The sequence below is a fragment of the Grus americana genome, chromosome Z (genome assembly GCF_028858705.1).
Source record: "Grus americana isolate bGruAme1 chromosome Z, bGruAme1.mat, whole genome shotgun sequence".
NCBI lineage: Eukaryota > Metazoa > Chordata > Aves > Gruiformes > Gruidae > Grus > Grus americana.
Window position 1 is genome coordinate 85,297,614 of NC_072891.1, and position 19,527 is coordinate 85,317,140.

The window sequence follows — 19,527 nt, forward strand, 5'->3', positions numbered from 1 at the left end:
TCACAGCTTTGTCCATCTGCACAGAGCATGTGTCCCTCCTTGAATGATTTCACCAGCATTTGCTAGGCCAACACTAATTAGCATTCTATGGGACCGGTCTTTACCGGTCTTTGCAGGAAAACTCTGGCTGAATCACGGAGGTCTCTTGGCCCTGGTATTCAGCCAGCTGTGCGGATGGTGCCTGCAGGAGCTGCTCTGGTGATGCTACACAATGGTGCTTTACTTCAAATGTGGGACCAGCTCTTGCCAGGTCAAACTCAGCAGCAAATATGTGATGACACAAGTGCACGGATGCCACTGGAGTGACATAAGGGACAAATTTTCAACTCTAGGATTCAGCATCACTGCCAGCATGGCCTTAACAGGACGGTTAGGTGTCTCCCTGGGTTGTAGGCTCTTGGACACAGAGGACAGACGCTTTGGTCCTGTGTTTATACAGCACCTATCACAGAGGGATGCTGGCCTCTGTGTGCTACACGGTGCTGCATTTCAAATATTTAAAGTAGCAGATGAACCCCATCACTGAGTTTGCCAGTACTGCAGAAAGCTAACCGCTGACAATGGTCTACAGCCCATAATTAAAAACCTGATGGCCTTGATTTCTGCTGTGGGGAGTTGCCAGGGAAAAGATCCGCCGCATCACCAAATTGTCTCCCTGCTCCGTTCTGTAGCTTGCTTTTGTAATGACGGTATTCCTACCAAACAGACTTTATTCCGTGAGTTGGTGGGTGTATTCCTGTCTTCTGCTCTTGCAATCAGTTTCTGCCTCCCCAGAGGTGCCTTCAAACATACTTCTGCATGTTTCTGCATGTACACCCCTCCTGGTGAATGCTCTCTAGTGTGGTCTGAGGGATTTCTCAGATACTTTCTTCTGATCACTCCCATTTTGGTTTAATGTGAGGATTAAAAAAGAAAACTGCTCAGGCAGATGATGACCAACATATGGAAAACAACTCATATTACTCTGTTTAGCAGCGTCGATGAAGGTAAGAACGGTATGTCATGGTCCTGTGTGCAGCTGCTTGACATGGCTAGGAAAATAACCTAATATGCTGATATCACTTGTAAGGAGAAATAATTGATTCTGTCAGGTTTTCAAAAAGTGTGCTGCTTTCCCTTCTACCTGGATATTTATTAGAAACTCCCCAGGTTTTTTGTGTGTCATTGATCTCACCTGAAAACACTGGATTCATTGTTCTGAATCTGCAATTAAAATGCATTTATATTGATAATAACATGGAAAAAAATCAATTTGGTCTGAATTTTGTACATCGGATGGCCTGGCTGATATTCTCAGGACAGCTCTACTTCCCTAAATTCCTAGACTACATTTCTGCTTCCTGTGACCCAAATGCTGCTTTCACTTTTGGAAGTCCTTGTGTGAAAGGCAGCAGAACTCTGCCATCTTTTTGAAGAGATTTTGCATTAAAACTTTATGTATTCCCAGAAAGCAGTACCTTCCTTATCATATGAAAGTTCAGGTCCTCATGGCATCCCACCATTCCAGGCATTAAGACAGATATTCCAATATTGTGAGACCACTGCAAGTGCTTGGGTCCTGTAGCTTTCTTGCCATCTGTCCCACTGATGTTTTAAAGACGGTGTAACCTGTTCACCTGAAGTGGCTCTAGGTGTAGCACCAGCCAAATAAATGTCCAGGGATTTTTTTTATTATTATTTGAGTAGACAGCCTAATAAGCTGTACTGCATGCTAAGGTTTGTCATGTAAACAATCAGCAAATTTTTGCATTAAAATTATGAAGGAAGCAGTGATAACAGTTGCTAACCCACTTGTCTGTCGGAGATCTCCAGTCTCATCCATCCTTTTTCTCTTTACTGAAAACGGACTTGGTGTCTCCACTGTCCCTGGATGCCATTTCCAGTTTATGAGAGCAAGGTTGGGGTCTCCTTCAGATACTAAAATTGTGCGTAATTTTGCCAGGAGAGCAGGCTGGACACCTTGCAGATCTCCTTGCAAAGCAATCTGCTCTGCCACCCCCTGCAAACCTCCCAGACTCGCTTCCCTGCTGATCCGTTCCTCGTCAGGGGCGGGAGGCTCAGCATCTCGCCGACACCAGAAGCCACAAACACAGGTCCTGGTGACAGCAACAGCTAGGCAGAAATGAGTGCTTCACGGAGGATAAAATAAAGCTATTTTATTTAAGAAAATAACCGTTCATAATTGGGCCTCTGTCACTTTAAATTTTAATGGTAATAGTAGTACTGGAACTTTAAATTACAGCTTTCAGTGGCTTCACGCTGAATCTCTCAATTACTCTTCGTAACTCCCTTCCCGGAGCGTGTGCGCCGTGACATTGATATCGCTGTTCACATCACAACTCACACCCAGGGGCTGGGCTGCGAGGTACGCCGTGCACAGATCCTGCCTGGCTCCATCGCCGGCGACCAGGTGGATGTACGGGGAGATGTTGCTTCCAGGTCTGGGCAAACCCTGGTAGCCTCACGCAGAAAAAAATTGCACATTTCTAGTACTGAGGCAGTGTCCAGCCCACCCGCTCTCTTTCCATGGGGTGGGCTATGGGGTGCTCCTGCAGCCACAGCTTTTGGTGTAATGGGGGGGGCAGTTCTGGGAGAGGCAAGGCAACTCTGCTAGTGATTATTGTGATTATTATTGTGGCGGCTGTTGAGGTTGCCATTGCACAGAGCTGACGGAGCAGCCGGAGGCAAGAAGGCGGTAGGTGTCCCGCATTTGGGAAGCAGAGGGAGAGTGGGGAAGGATTTTCCTTCAAAGACAGCAAAACTATATACAGAGCAACCCAAGAGGATGTGGAAAAAAGAAAGAAGGGAGAAAGTTTTAGCTGTGCCGCGTTCTGATGTGAATTGAGTCCATATTATGGATTTTTGCTGCTGTTGTGAATGCAGGTCCTGTTTTACTATTTAACCTGCCATTGCGGTAGGTGTGCATACCTGGTGCCCAGCCTCTTCACCAGCAACTCCAGCCTTTAACCTAGAGACAAGCATGAAACCGGCAAGCGAAATGCTCAGTTCAAAAATTATTGCTGTAGAACAGGTTGTGCAAGTAACCAGCTTTGAAAATGCATGGGATTGCTGGTAAGGAAAAAGACAAATTTTGTGCTGGTTGTACCCTACGCTGATGGTGGCTACAAGTGGCTGAGCCTGCAGTTTACAATAAGTGGGTGGGAACAAGAGACCACTTTGTCCTTCCAGTAACCCTGTCCGGATAACTGGAAATCTGCATACGGTAGCTTAAAACCAGCTCAGACAGGGCTCCTATCTATTCCCTTTTCTATCCTGGATGAAAAGCACAAGGATGGAGGTCACATAAACTCACTCTGTTCGTGCAGTTCAGAGCTATTTGCATAATCCAAGCTTTCATTTTAAACAAATTAAGTGCCTGGCACTTTATGGTTGTGAAGAAACCTCCCCGAGGTGTGAGTGAAGTATGGAGCCACTGAAAGCAAAGTCCACTGCAGGTCGAGTGGGAAATGGCAGTGCAGAGGAATGAATGCTTCATAATGTAAACAGAAGTGCAAGAGACGGGAAATTTTTCACATTTTATTAAATCAGACTTTTACAGTAGTTGTTGAAAGCAAAAAACACTGAATTATATTTAGATAATCGTTCCATAAATAATGTGTGTTTTCACAGCAGTCACAAAGTCTGGAATTTATGTGCTAATTACAGACCCCAAATCATCTCTGTGCAGATTTGCAATTAAAACTGAAATATTTTCATATACAATGTGAGCCCTGTATTCATAGCAACAGCTAAGAGACATGCTGGTTACAGTTTGCTCAGTAAATCTGAATATTTTATGTTTGAACACAATTGTTTCACTATTGTTGTCCTTACGTTTGGTATTTTAAAAGCTGAAAGAGTTTAAAGCCGAGTGCCACATTGTGGATTGCTATTCCTTTTAGAAAAAAATACTCTCTATATAGTAATGTATATACTGCAACAATCTAAGAGGACAAATGATTATTGAAAGACACAGAGAAAGCAAAATTCCTGCGTATGGTTATCTTCTTAATAAATATTGTAAAAACACATACTTTTAAAACCCTGCAGTGACAGCAAAGTGCAGGAAGAATGCAAAATTAGGGAGAACGTTGAATAATTCAGTAGCTTGTTATGTGATTAGATCTGATTGGCCCACACTAAGATGCTGCCCATAAAAATGATTTCCCATGGTAGCATTGGTCTAGGGGTGGGGGGTTTATGATGTCCATAAAATGGGAGAACAAGGCTTACTGGAACTAATAATACCATGGCTGCGCAGAATGATTGATGGTCTTTAAAAAGGGCCAGATTGGTTTCATCTTTCTTCAGATTTTATCACTCACTCCTTCTTAGTCACGTGCAATCACTAAGGCCAAGAGAGGTAACAAGTGTTTGATGTATGATACTTGAGCCACTTTTGTCAGAACCGCATTTATTTTAAACTGCTCTTGTATTTGATACTCCCAACATGTAGATGTTCTTTATGTTTATTTTTTCTCCAGCTGACGAGAACAGGCACTCCTGGGGTTGGGTCAAGAGGTAAGCCAAGCTCATGTTAGAGCAACGGTGCCAAAAATCGCAGTAAAAATTAAACAGATCCTCCTTCCTTGCACTGGGACCATTTCCATTACTGATTAAATGGATAAAGAGCTGCATGGGGCTGACATCTTCTTGGGAGAACCTCATATCCTTTATTATTTGCAGTATGCGCACACCTTTCAGAATGCTACTTATGCTTCCTGGAATATATTATCCGTTTCAATTCACTCTATCCTTCACAATCTGCAGAGAGCCACAAAAGCTCCTTTTATGTCAGAAGATATTTCAGATGAATAGGGGAAAAAAATACTTAATTTAACCAATTGGGAAAAAAAGGGTCATTTCCACTTCTTTCTGAAAGCTTACACATCTCCTCAAATACGACAAATCAAGCCAGATATCTTAATCATTCGCTGGAAACTTCCTTATCAGTAACTTATTCACAAAGATTGCAGATGTGTGAGCTGAAAAATGTTTGGCGGGGTCCCAAGGGGAAAAGAAAGAGTATTAAAGGGTTGATCAAATAGCAATGTATTGGATTCCTGCTCATTTGGAGAACTTTCCATTATCCCCGTTTGTTCTAGTTGGAAAAATAATAGATAAATCAGCAGGGCACGAGGTTTCTGAGACCTGTCACTGGTGCACGGGCATATGCTTGTAAGCACAGGTATGATTGCAAGACCGTACGCGTACCCGTGTCACACCTGTGTGCTTGTGCACGGCTACGCACATGGACACGCAAGTCCTCTCACTCGCAATGATTTTGTCTCCTGTAGAGTTTAATGGTTTTCTGTTTTGACAATTTAAACACTGTCTCAATGCTGTTTAACAAAATCAAGAGCGGTTCTTGGCAATTAATTTCTGCCGTCAATAGTATTCTCAAACTGGGCAACTCCCCTTGGAACGGGGAGCCGTAACAGCAAAGCCTGTGCGAGTGAAAGAGCAAGACGATTCATTAGACGACTCTGCAGCAGCTAAAAGTGGCGGGGGATGTCAGCCCGTGCTCCTGTGCTTCAATACTAATGAGAGTCATTGCATATTCATAACCCTAAATACAGTCAGCTTCTGATAAAAACTTTTGTCATCGAAGCTTCACAGCAAGAGCAAAGTATTGCACTCCTCATGTCGTGGCACTTCCACCAAGCCAGCGCAAGAGCAAGATTGATTGTTTTGCAACGCAGCCTGACAGGGAACTAAGAGATACTGCCCCAAGGGTCCCGAAACTAAGCTTAGTTTGATTACAAGGCTCCAAGTAATCAAAGAAACAAAAGGGGTGGGGGGGGGATGGGGGGGAAGAATGTTGTTTTGTCTTGTTGGTGGTTTTTGGCCTTGGTTTTTTTTATTATTTTTTAAAGATGAAGGAGGGTTTAAAGATGTAGCTTTCCTTACTGAGTGTTGAGAGTAATTATCTATTAGGCGTTTAAAACAGTTCATATCAATTTTTATCACGGAGGAAGAAGAACGGCAGGCGCTAGCAAACTTGTTCCCGTGTTGTAGGAACACTGCTGCATGTCTTAATAGATACAAATCTCTAAAACTGTATGAAGTTTCACGTCAATATGAATAGCAAAGATTAGTGAACTCAACCTGTCAGATATTAAAATCAGTTCTGCCAAGTGTTGCGCTACCCAGAATTCACTTCTTGCAGGTTCCTTTTCATTTTTGTTGTCAGCTCCTTCTTCTTCTCATCATTGTTGCTATTTTTATTATTAGTTTTGAGAAACTACCCATCTACTTTGCTGGCAGTCAAATCCTGTAGGTGCACAGTTCTGCTAGCCTTTGACCTTGCAGTACCTGTCTGCTGGGGCAGCTGTTAGCATCCCCTGGAGTCAAAGAAGAGAAACGTATGTTTCAGCACCCACTTTGAAAAAGCCTTGAGCGTTTTCTCACTCATAATGATGTCTTCAGCTGGAATGCCAGCACATTTCCACATCTTTTTGACAGGCAAGCAGACTATAAAATATACATAAAATTAAATAAAACAGGACATTAACACAAAGGTTTCAAAATCTGATTACAGTGCAGGGTTGGATTTTTTTTTTTTCCCCAGCAATTATAAAATCATGCATTTCGAAAAAAAAAAAAAAGAGCTGCACGGCTCAAGAGAAATCATGAAGGATTAAGGACGGGGAGGTTTCTCTAAACTGTTAAATATCTCAGTCATATGTATACAGGCTTTGAAAACAGAGAAATCTTGTAGTTATGATTGATTGAGGTAACTGATTATCCACAGATATTTTAAGTGTTGAGACATTAAATTGTCAGCCATATCAGTTTGATTGCAGTAAAACATGAAAACATTGACTTTTGTCTAGTTAGAGAAATTTATTTTTCCCAGAATGACAATCCTTTAAGTAGAAACCAGGCAGCTTGCCAGCTCTCCATGTCATACATCGAAGTTTGCAAATGCAACCCATATTTTCAAATGTTTTTCAAGGTTCAGTGAATGGTGCATAGGTCTTTGGCAAATAGTCTTGTAATAAACAGATTTCCATATACTGATTCAATCTTCCTTAAGCCTGGTGTAGGCTAGTATTTATTCATTACGAATAAATGAATGGCATAGACGGTGGTTGGCATTCAAGGTGTATACGTATTCAGAGCTCTTCACTTATGTAAAACATTTCTCTAAAAGAAACAGTAACCCTCCTTGGACTGAAGCTATAGGTACAAGTTTGATTAATATGTTTTACAAGCCTGAAGTAAATGCTCATCATAACTGTCAGCAAGCTGACAGCTTTCAAAAAAGAGCCTTTGTTCCCAGAATGAGTAATTTGTGTGATCTTCTTTAAGATACCACACTCAAAACCTTAGAGGGAGAAGGTGTTACATTCAAGCGAATTCTACTCAAAATGTGATTGCTGTTAAGTCTGCTTTGTAATCCGGATCCTTGATATGCACACAGTATTTGACAGGATAGAGCCTTTTTTTTCTTATTTGTTTTTCTTGCTTGTCAGAACACCTGTGCTTTCTCATTAGGCAGAGGTGTACTCGACGAGTTTTGTACCTACGCATGCGCAAGAGCTGCCGTTACCCAATGCCCTGCATCACTTTTGTACTTGCTTGTGGTTAATAGGGCATAGAGAATTACAGGATACCTTAAAATTTGCATCTGATTGACTGAAAGTGTAAGGAAGTAGACTGAAAGTTGGAGGACCACAGACGGACGATTGACCCATACCTTGAGAAGGAAAGGGAACAACTATCACCTCTTCCTGGGGTGTTAAACGTTTTCTCCTACCTGGAGTAGTAACATCTCTGCCACAAAGAATTAGGCAGTGGCACATTGTGTCTCCAGTGTTAACAAGCAAGTACATGTCAACTGCTGAAAAATAAAACTGAGGTTACCCATTAGCGTGGGAAATATTTCCTTCCTGACCTCTTCAGGCAAAAAGGTTACTGTACAGCAGGAAGTATTAGGTTTGATTACTTTTAGTTAGCCAAACTTTGCTCTCAGTTGTATAATTTTGAAGCTGGAAAAGAGCATTCGGCTTAAATAGGCACATATTTATCTGTTTATATGAGTAGCTACAGTGAACAATAACAATGAACTAACCCAACCCTTTTACAAAATCCAGTCAAAATAGTTGACAAAATGGCACTGAATTCCCATTTGATTTCAACCCAGATAGAGGAATTAATCTTAATTTCTCTCCATCCATGTGCCCTCCTGGTTTTGGTCTGTGCGTCTGTGTAGAGCAGAGGAGATGCCCTTTGTCGTTCGCCTACTTCCACTCAACTAATCTTCTCTTTTACAGTCTTTGGGTGAATCCAAGATGAGTCACTCTCAGAGGTCTAACCACTTGCTTTGCAATCCAGCACACTAAGTAAAACATATGTCCAAGGTGTGTCACCCCAGTGACAAAGGTGTCCTTCCCAAAGTGAGGTGAATGAACATGGATGTGCTCCTACACCCAACAAGACGTGGTTAGTATGACAATATGACATTGATGACTGTATTATTTACAGGTGTAGAGCACACACATAACAAAAAAAAAAGAAAAAAACCACCAAACTTATTTAATTGCTGGTTGAGTTATTGCTATTGTTTTAAATATGGGATTCCCTGAACACAAGCTAGCTCACTGCTCCTCACAAGCAGATCTTGGTTGGGTCTCCACTGGCACTATCAGCATCCTTGTGGGCTCTGTAGTCTGCTCCCACAGGGCAAGTCAGGAGATTTGTCAGCTTGGGCATGGACAGAGAGACAGGCTGTGTAGTGTGGGACCCTGCAAGGATTTGGCAGAGCAGTCAGGGTCCAATAGCCATCTCAGTTGCCCCAAGAACCTTCCAGGGGCTTTACAGTCCCTCAGAACAACTTATTGACGATAGCTAGCTCTTACCTTCTCCTTCCCAGTCAGCTTTATGGACACGTCCAGAGTAACACAGCAGAGGCGATTATCCATCCTCACCATTTGCTAGTACAGTTTTAACTCACCTTCACGCTGAGGGGAGAAGTTCAGTGCACTACAAATAATAAAATAATACCCAGGTTAGTCCAACGTAGGAGCCTATTCCTTCCTACACAGCAATTTATTTCCTTAAACACTCTCTTTAGATCACGCTTATCATATGATTTTGGAAAATCCAGGGGGGTTTATTCCTTGCTTACTTTTACCCGTTTTGCCCTAATTCAGCTCCTGCTTACAGAAGCAATGTTGTTTTGGTCCTTTCAGGTTGTTCTCCTCCAAGTCCTGCATTATCATCTCCTTTAGAAGAACTCAACAGTTTTTCCAACAGCAAATCGAGTCTCAAATTTTATACCATTTTTTAAAAGAAACTCAAAACACTGACGTCAACAGTATTAGTGCCTTTCAATCACTAAGAAGGGGGATGGGAGGTGATATATATTATTATTACTATCTTAAAATGACAATGTATATTCCCATCTATACATACTGTACTTAATAATTTTCTGGCTTCAGAATTCTGGAGGGAGATCATTCAGTCCTGGTAATTTGCTATTACCGAATCCCTCAAATTGCTTCATCGTTTTCATGCCATACATCAGTCTGTTAAGGCCACATTTTTATTTCCTGTGAAAAGTGACCTTGGAATAGAATTTAGAAACAAAAATACATTAAAAGAGTGGGGGAACTGATTCACTAGAAAAAGGTTAAGTTCTGAGTACTGGTAAGTGTTGACAATGAGGAGGTGTATAAAAATCTATAAATATTTGAAGGCTTTTAACAGTAATCACTGAGAAAAAAAAAATACTGACTTTGTCATTAAAATATTTATCCCGATGTATCTATTTTATTGGAGAAACAGGCTCAGTATTTCAGACACTGCACAGTGGTAACCAGTGTTAACTTTAAATCTTTAATCACAACCACTGTTAAGATAGTCAGCTGAGATAATGGGGTGAAAATATGAAAAAGAAAATAGAGGGTAGTGTCTGGAAATTTTATTTGAAGGCATAATCCACTGAATTATGCCACAACATCCCAGCTTAATTTACAGAATCCCCATTAACTAGATAAACCTCCAGTGAAATGTATGGTCAGAAACAGCTCTCCTTTGACATGAGGATTAATGAAGTGGATAAAGGAAGAAACGAAGGAGCAGAGAAATTCCACATCCAACCTGCCTGTACCCTCGCTTTAGCATGTGGTACTGTCCACATATGTACCACTTGCACTAGTAATTAATTTAATAATGTAATATCTGTTCTAGAGATCTCTGGCTATTTTTATTTCTCATAGCTTCTTTGATATTTTATTCTTAACTGCTCCTGGCCTGTCAGTGTATGTGCTAATCTATTTATGTTACCTGGCAGAGTTTCAACTCTGAAATGTCTTTGAGTTCTTGAGGTCCTGCCTTAACTTTATACTTTCCTAAACTTAAATTAAAACAAATAAAGCTGAAGCAGGATTGTTTCCAACTGCTTCGAGGCATAGGAATTATGACCAGCTTACTCCACATGAAGGGCCCTCATTTGGTTTAAAAACTGAAAGTTGCATGGAAAGGTTGACCCAAATGAGATTAAGTAATCACAATTAAATCTGTGGTAGAGCCATGTAATAGTTTCATGTGTATTGATTGCAAATTAATTTCCTATTTCATTATTTGCACTCATATACCTTATATTTTGATGACACCAAGCTGAGTGTTGCAGTTGACACTTCTGAGGGATGGGATGCCATCCAGAGGGACCTGGCCAGGCTGGAGAAGTGCGCCCATGTGAACCTCATGAGGTTCAACAAGGCCAAGTGCAAGGTCCTGCACATGGCACTGGGCAATCCCCAGTATCACTACAGGCTGGGAGATGGAGAGATTGAGAGCAGGCTGTGGAGAAGGACCTGTGGGTGTTGGAGGATGAAAAGCTGAACAGGACACAAGCCAGCAATGTGCACTCACAACCCAGAAAGCCAACCGTGTCCTGGGCTGCGTGTCCAGCAGCGTGAGCAGCAGGTCGAGGGAGGGGATTCTGCCCCTCTGCTCCGCTCTGCTGAGACCCCCCTGCAGTGCTGCATCCAGCTCGGGGGTCCCCAGCACAAGAAGGACATGGAGCTGTTGGAGTGAGTGCAGAGGAGGCCACGGAGATGCTGCGAGGGCTGGAGCATTTCTTCTACGGAGACCTCAGGCTGAGAGAGTTGGGGTGGTTCAGCCTGGAGAAGAGAAGGCTCTGGGGAGACCTCAGAGCACCTTCCATTACCTAAAGGAGCCTTCAACAAATCTGGAGAGAGACTGTTTACAAGGGCATGGAGTGACAGGTCAAGGGATAATGGTCTTAAACTGAAGGAGGGGAGATTGAGATTAGATATTAGGAAGAAATTATTTTTATGAGGGTGGTGAGGCCCTGGAACAGGTTGCCCAGAGAGGTGGTAGATGCCCCATCCTTGGAAATGTTCAAGGTCAGGTTGGATGGGGCTCTGACCAAGCTGATCTGGTTGAATATGTCCCTGTTCATTGCAAGGGGGTTAGACTAGATGACCTTTAAAGGTCCCTTCTAACCCAAACCATTCTATGATTCCAAGATTCTATGATTCCAAGACACTATGATCTTATGATTCCATGATTCTATGACTCCGTGATTCTATGATTCTAAGATTCTATAATTCTATGTTTTATTATTTAGTTAAGGGAATCTTGTGCTACCATCATTTCCTCTACTTGTCAGGACAAGTTAACTAGTTGGTGTTTCAAAAGGGTTAATCGCTACCAAACAGCATGCTGCTCAATTAAACAGGCATTAACAAAAAGCTACCCTTTTGATTAACAGTCCTAAAGAGTTTCCCTTCTCAACTTCAGCTGCTCCACAGCGACTCGTAACATTACTTGCAGATCAGATCCCTCCTCAGGTTTCCATGACCCCGCGGTGGCAGTTGGCTCACTGCAGGTCATAACAAGTAACAAATGGTGCTACGTGTGTGACCGGGAGGTTTGGTCTCTTTTCCTTAAAATGGGTGGATGAGTTTGGTCGTTGTTTCAGAAGGATGTGTTTGAGTTTGCAACATCCTTTTATCCATCAGATTTCCTTACCTCGTGCCCGGGAAGGAGGACACTGAAGGCTCTCTGCTCATTTTGCTCTTGCACTTTCTACAGTCACGATCTTGGTCCCCTAAAGGTGTGCAAGAAGCAGAGAGTTTCTATGGCTCCCACCTCTTTTTTTGTGTGACCGTTCAATTTAGTGCTTGTCTGGTCCTGTGTTATCTCATGATTATAGGGCAAACTGTCAGTCTCATAGAAGAAGATGCACACTCAACAAAGGTGAAAAAATGTACTATGGACTTGACCAGCAGTGGGAATGGTTCTCTGATTTCCACTGCTTAACAATTTTTTTTCTTCGAAAATGCAAATCAGCATCATTATATTTGAAAGGTACAAATTTAATTACCTCTTTTTTAATCAAAATTAAATAGACTACGAATTTATTTTTTTCTTTTCTTGAATCTTCAGCAAGAAGGTATGCTAACATTGAAACAAGTAACAAATTTCAGTATTTTCTTACATATACCACATTCAGTTATTTTTCTACCCTGAATATTATCAGTGGGTTTTATTTTGTATTTTAAAAATTAAAGCATCCAATACATCAAACAGGATATCTTTTGCAGGTTTTAAGGCACAAAGAGGACTTTGGAAAAAAATTAGAAATCCAAGATGGTATGTTTTTAATTCCTGTGGGATAACTGTATTTTAGGTATAAAGCTGAGGAAGTAAAAATTATTTTCTCCCATAAACATTTTCTGATTTAGCACTTTGGAATTCTGGCACATTCTTTTAGGTTTTTTACTATTATTGTCATATTAATCATGTGTGCAAATAAAACACATTAAATAAACTCACCAAAGAACAGTCTTAAGAAATAAAAATGGCTTCTTTTTTTTTTTTTTTTCCCCCTTTTCCAGACTTCGTAGTTTGCTCCAGAAAATCATACAAGCCTTTCCCGGAGCCAGAACCTCAGCCTCCCCTTTCCTTTGTCTCTGGTGTAACCTTTGCTTAAAGTGCCCCACTGCCAATTGATTAATATTTGCTTTGCTACCATTTTGTGCCTGCAACCCGTAGAGTGGCATAGCAAATGGAGCAGGTAGATATGTAATCCAGTTATCGATTGGCACAGGGAATTAGCCATTTGATGGGTTGTACTTATGGCACTTTATATTTAGTTTGTATTCTGTAAAGTAAATATTTATATACATTGTTCATGTAATTTAATCCGTGTATCCGCGTGTGTGAAATATATGAAGGTTATTTATGGTCTGTGTCAAAAGGTTATGAACAAATTGAATTTATGGAGAGGGATCACTGTTCCCTTGTGATTATGGCAGTAGTTGTTTTTCAAGTGCTTCTAAAAAAAATAGAGACCAGACTTAGCCTGTTTGGTGCTCACCAAAACCAACGGCTCTTAAGCTCCTGGCAGTGATTCTTTAAACTAAGCAGGGTTATCTGACACTAAAACAGACTAGGACAGTTATTAAGGTGAAGAAACTCCCACCTGCAGACCACAAGTCGCAGCACCACGCATGAGCCGTGTTTCCACTTGGAGGAGATGGTCACCTGGAAATCTGCAGGTCTGTTATCCTCACATCCTGATGCAATGAGTTCTCCATGAGGGTGTGGTGTCCTATGATAAACGGTCTGACGCTCATGTTTTGAGAGAAAGAGAGAAGTATTTGATTCAGCAAGCATTTTTCTCTGTCTGGGCCAATCTCTGGAGCGCATCTTTGAGCCAGGTAGGCGAGCTGTTGGGTAATACACAAAGTCACCTGATGGCACAACACAACATCGGTTTCTATAATTAATGTAATCATCAACATAAGGCAGAAAAGCCATCATTTTCTTCACAAATAATTTTCTTTCCACTCCTTTGGTATGCCAGGAAAATGACAGACCCTCAGCAGACTACCAAACACCATTTTAATAGTGCTGATATTCATCAATGAAAGGAAATGTGAATGTTACCAATAATTGTACATCTTGTACTAGATGTCTGGAAAGATAATCTTTATCAAGGTATGCACAAAGTCTTTTCTGTTTAATTTCTGGCCCATTCCAATAACTTTTTCTATGTATTTGCATCAAATCATATTCTGCTGCCCTTTGTGACAGGTGAAATGTGCCAAAACTTTTTCACATTAAAACTTGCTTCCAAAGAAGTACCAGCATGTTTTCTCTGTATTTTATTTCACTCAACATTAGCAAGTCTTCTGTAGGACATGCTAGTAACCTTTTGGGTTGTCACTGCAATTCTTGTTTATTAAATGTATTAAAATGTAGAGGAAAATTATCTATTTCAAAATTACTTGTTAATTATTACATATTTAGGATTTTAACAGGATTTTAGCATTTGGCTATCAAAATTCAGATGCTTTATTATATTTTGATAATTTATTTTTACAGAAATTTTGAAATGAAGTTAGAATGATTCCTTTTCTCTTATAATCAAGACACATGCTTTTAACTAGCCTGTAACCTCATCTATCGCATGGTAATTATGGACGATGCAACATCTTAAATTATTTACATAAGCTAGTCAGACACAGTAAACAGTCAGGAAAAACTTTAATAACATCAGATTAAATCTTGACATTATTAATCCATTTTTAGTCAGTACTTTCATGTATAAACATTCAGAGGAGTGATTGCAAAGAGTAAGTGATGACCTCAAGATTTCACCCAGCTCTAATAGATTAAATCTGAGGTTTCTTCTTTACCGTTAGACACTAAATGATCCCATCATCAATTAATCTGAATGTTTGTTTTAATATACTTCTTTTATGACTGAAGTTTGAAGAAATTTCCTCAAACTAGACATATTTTAGTGGTTTAATCTCATGATAAGTATTAAACATAACTTGACAATACAGATTATCAGACTGAACGGTTTTAATAAACTCAGAGTTAATTTGCTGAAAAATTATAGTTACTTTTCTTTTTTTAATCAGAGCTTGCGTTCATGAAGGGGGGAAATTAACTTTCTACATATGGCCAAATCTCTATTTCACCAACTCAGAGAAAATTCCTGTTCACTGTACTCCTGCCTGACTGAGGGATGAATAGGGATTTGCCTGTGGTAAATATAGCACACAGAAAAATTATGTCTTTTCCTGGTGTTACTATCAATACTGTTACTATTCAACATTATGCTTCATACTATACTAGTTTTGCCAAAGCATACTAATGTTTATAAGCTATGGGTACCAAATTCGTCCTATTCATAAAGAAAGGGGCAAAAATAATTCTTAGTTACTATAAGTTAGCTTCTTTAAAAAAAAAAAAATCCAAAGTTTGTGGCACCAGGCAGTTTGTATCTCAGCTATCAGATACATAAATGATCGAATTAGGAGAAGCACGAAATTTTTTACTCTGAAGTTTATGCGATAAATTATTATTCAAGAAGTGCACAAGAGCAGACACCTTCCATTGAAGAGTCTCTGCAATGACAGATGTGGTATACCAGGTCAAACTGTCGCTTATCAAAAGGCCCCAAGGACAAGTTTTCTAACAGAAACCCTCCATTTATTTGAGGACCAGTGTCTATAACCATCCATTACAGTTATCCCAGACCTTTACATGGAGGAATTTTATCACAGAAAGTCATTAGTAATTTGTATTATGAGTATGAGTTTGATTATGATCTAAATACTGGTTTCTTGCCTTTTTTTTTTTTTTGGGGGGGGGGGTGTTTGGTGGGGTTTTCTTTTTCTTTAGCATATGAAGAGTAGATAAAGTCTATACTTGGTTATTTCATTCCAGTTACTCTAACAAGTAAGTTTTCTGACTGCAGGTGGATTGCAAAGGGATTTTGGCAGTGTATTCAACATACTGAGAAGGAAAAAAAAAAAACCAAAACATTTTTCCTGCTAATATTTTCCATTTTTAGTCTCATGCCAATGTTTGTGGTGACTGTCACAAAAATGAAGGGAATATGCTGATGAGAGATCCTTTAGAAATCAAACCATATGAAGAATTTTATTAAAACACGTTGTATACCGAGTCCAGTTCTCTATTGTTCATCCCATTATACAGCTGCTGCAATGTGGGTTTGAAATTACCAAAGCTGAACTTTGGTAATTTCTATGTCAACATGGTTATAATGAGTAATGGCTATGTCAACATGGGCAGTGTATCCCACGCTCTAACCCCAAACTGCTTGCAGCCCCACCCAGATGTCTCTTGGACCCTTAAAATGTGAAACTGATGTTTGAGCTCTTGCCCTCTGGGAGCATTGGCCGGTCCTCAAGATCCCAGCCCTTGTACTCTGCATGGTATCTCCTGGCTGTCAAAAATTGCCAGGACTCACGTCCAACTAAAGCAAGTAAATTGCCATTGCTGGGAGATGGTCTATTGCCATTCCTTCTGGACAAAGAGTTAAACTGTTTGCAAACAGCCATCCCCTGGTACCCGAGGTCCTGGCACAGGCGGAGCATCAAACTGCTTACGTGCGGCATTTCCCCTGCCCCTTCCTCTTTCCCTGGCTCACAGCTGGCACAGGCAGCAAGCTAAACTGCTCTTAGACAGCACAGTTTTCACAAAAATTAAGTTCGCGTTCTATAACAGTACTTCGGATTAATTTTTTTTTTTCCTAAAAGTCTGTCATTTTAAAGTACCTCATATATATGTATATATGTAGAAGAGGTCATATACATATATAATCTCTCTGATTTAAAAAGTAAGAAATCGTATATATACATATATAGTGTGTATGTCTCTGTATGATCTCTCCTAATTTAAAGGACTACACGAAAGGCTTGTCAGCATTTTGCTATGGAGACAGAAGTAGGAAAGTGACTTATTAACACCTGGAATATCACCCACCTTCTGGAGAGGCTCAACACACACTGGAGATGTAAGCTTTGGACACAAATTTCTGGTGTGTGATCACAGACCTCAAGCTCAATCAGTTAGAGACATGATGTGTAGTTTCAGCCAGCATTTTACACCCCTTTGGCATCGGTATAAATGCCTACACAAGGTGCAGAGCAATAGAGAATTAGTCCCACCGAGCTTAATAAAAACCCAGGGAGGGAAAAGAAATCATAGTTCATTTGTGGAACCCTGAGATAAGTAAGTTTTTTATAACTTAAATATGTTCTGGGATGTGCCAATATAAAACAAAAGAGCTCCAGTACAGCCAAAAGAAAAGTATACAACACAAACAAAAACATATGGAGACTTTTAGAAACAAGCTAGAATTTGTCTTCGACAAACCCCCAAACACACTCTCCCTTGTTCTTGCTGCAGCTAGCTAGGAAAGGGTGGTTCTGGGTTTCCTCTCCAGATGGAGGGCTCAGCAGCATATTCCCATTCCAGCACTTTTTCCAAAACTGCCACTTTATCCCGCTTTCTTTAACACCTGCTACAAAATATTTCACACTTATTCTGTCTCGCTTGAGGTACAGGGGGAAAAGGACACCGGCATCATCAAAGGTTGTGCCCAACACTGCAACTGACACTTCCATAGCAAACAGTCCCCACGGCCCTTGCGATACTTGCCAAAGGGTGTTTGTTTCATGGAAACCATCCAAGGAACAGCAGCAGCAGTACAGGTGCTGACACCTCAGATTCGGTGTAAATGGATGGACTCATGGGATTCCAGTGGCCAGCCTTTCATTTACGATTTTCTCCTTCATGATACGTGATGTTTTGAAGATGGAGTGCTGCTGCTGTTGCACAAGCGTAGCCTGTGGCAATGGGTGAAAAGGAGGCTTTTCCAAGCCTCACACAAAGGAAATGCATTAAAAATGTAAACCATACTAGCTGTCATATATTTGTGTGTTCAGGTGGCTTATTGGGATGTAGCCTATTGTGACATCACAAAATCTATTACATACATCTGTGGTTGTTTAATGTCATACAGCTTTCATTAAATACGTGTTTATGAGGTTCTCCTGTCCTTCCAGATTCAGATTAGTTCATGTAGACCACAAATCTTAGCCCAGATCCTTCCTTGTCCTACTACTTATCAAGAGTGGAAGGGCCTGGAAGCTGTTTTATCCCACCTCAAGCAACGGGGTCTCCAAAGGCCCATGGACAAGCTTGGAATTGCCACAGCTCCATGTTTGTCCACACAAGGGGCAAACCAAGTGCTCCAAAAAGGTTCACATTCAAAACATTGTGTGGCAGAAAGGAAAGGGATGTTACAGATTCTGAATATGCTGCCTGAGACCATCCTCCATGGAGTGACCTCTGCTGTGTGCACCAGGTGGGAACACTGCAAGAGGAATGCAAAGGGTCTGGGGTGCCCCTTAGATGAAGCCTCCTTATCTTGATCCATTAATTCAAGTATGAATTACAGCAGCCAGTTTAGATAGAGGAGTAGAGTAGAGTAGAGTAGAGTAGAGTACAGTAGGATAGGATAGGATAGGACAGGACAGGACAGGATAGAATTTCAGTTGAAAGGGACCTACAATGACCATCTAATCCAACAGCCTGACCAGAAGCTAAAGCATATTATTAAGGGCACAGTCCAAATGCCTCTTAAACACTGACCACCTCTCTAGTTCCGGTGTTTGACCACCCTCTCAGTAAACAAATGCTTCCTAATGTCAAGTCTAAACCTCCCCTGGCACAGCTTTGAACCATTCCCACATGTCCTGTTGCTGGATCCCAGGCAGAAGAGCTCAGCACCTTCCTCTCCACTTCCCCTCCTCAGGAAGCTGCAGAGAGCAATGGAGTCGCACCTCAGCCTCCTTGTCTCCAAGCTAGACAAACTCAGTGTGCTCAGGTGCTCCTCATAGGACATGCCTTCCAGCTCTTTGACTAGCTTTGTTGCCCATCTTGGGATATTCTGCCTGGAGAGCAGGGTCCAAGCAGCAATGCATGGGGTCTATCTCGAACTAGTAGACTTATCACAACTGTAGACCAAGGACCATACTGGAGCTTGCTGTCTCTTGTTGACATCCCTATATCTGTCTGTCCAAGAGTGGCTCCTAAAAAGTGGACACTGACTTACAGGACCACAACAGAGTTGCTTCAAAGGTCAAGAATAAAGAGGCAGTGTCGGGCATGATATACGAATAGTTAATAATAGATTAAATAAAATAAAACAAGTTGGCCTCTTTTGCTCTCCAAAACTGAGACAATTGTTGGCAATAGATTCACCATAGGAGCCCAAGGACTGTACTCCTGCCTGCTATTAGTGCTGACCTGTACAATGACCTGGCACGTAAAACAGAGCAGCCACAGAGCTGCCTGGTGTTCCCCACGCGGATGAGCACCATGCCCATCCCGGTGGTGGTTATTTACATGTCAGTGGTGAGGGCTGGGTCCACCACAACTCCAACTAACCCTCCGCACCCCAAAGTGAGGGTCATGTTCTCTACTTAGGGGTTAAAAGACAATGAGGTGGACACAGAAGATATTTTAGGATGCATGAGATAAGTGCTTTAATAAAATATACTGATTTGGGGAAATTAAACTCTGGTATTATCCCAATTTTCCTCAAAGACAGACGTTTCCACGTTAACTGTTTCTAGATATTGAAAAAACCTTTATCCCACCAATAACAAATGTAAGTATCATTACATTTTCTGTCCACTCTCACATGGAGCAATACAA

The 19,527-nt window shown here is 41.0% G+C and overlaps 1 long non-coding RNA gene across 1 annotated transcript in view; it reads right to left on the reverse strand.

The window, feature by feature from the left end:
• Positions 1-3,570: 3,570 nt before the first annotated feature.
• The window catches only part of LOC129199417 (uncharacterized), a 37,624-nt gene continuing 21,667 nt past the window's right edge, over positions 3,571-19,527 (reverse strand). The window contains exons 3-4 of the long non-coding RNA XR_008574659.1: positions 13,463-13,709; positions 3,571-8,988 (exon numbers count right to left, since the gene is read on the reverse strand). This is a non-coding gene — a long non-coding RNA (uncharacterized LOC129199417). The remainder of the gene's footprint in view (positions 8,989-13,462; positions 13,710-19,527) is intronic.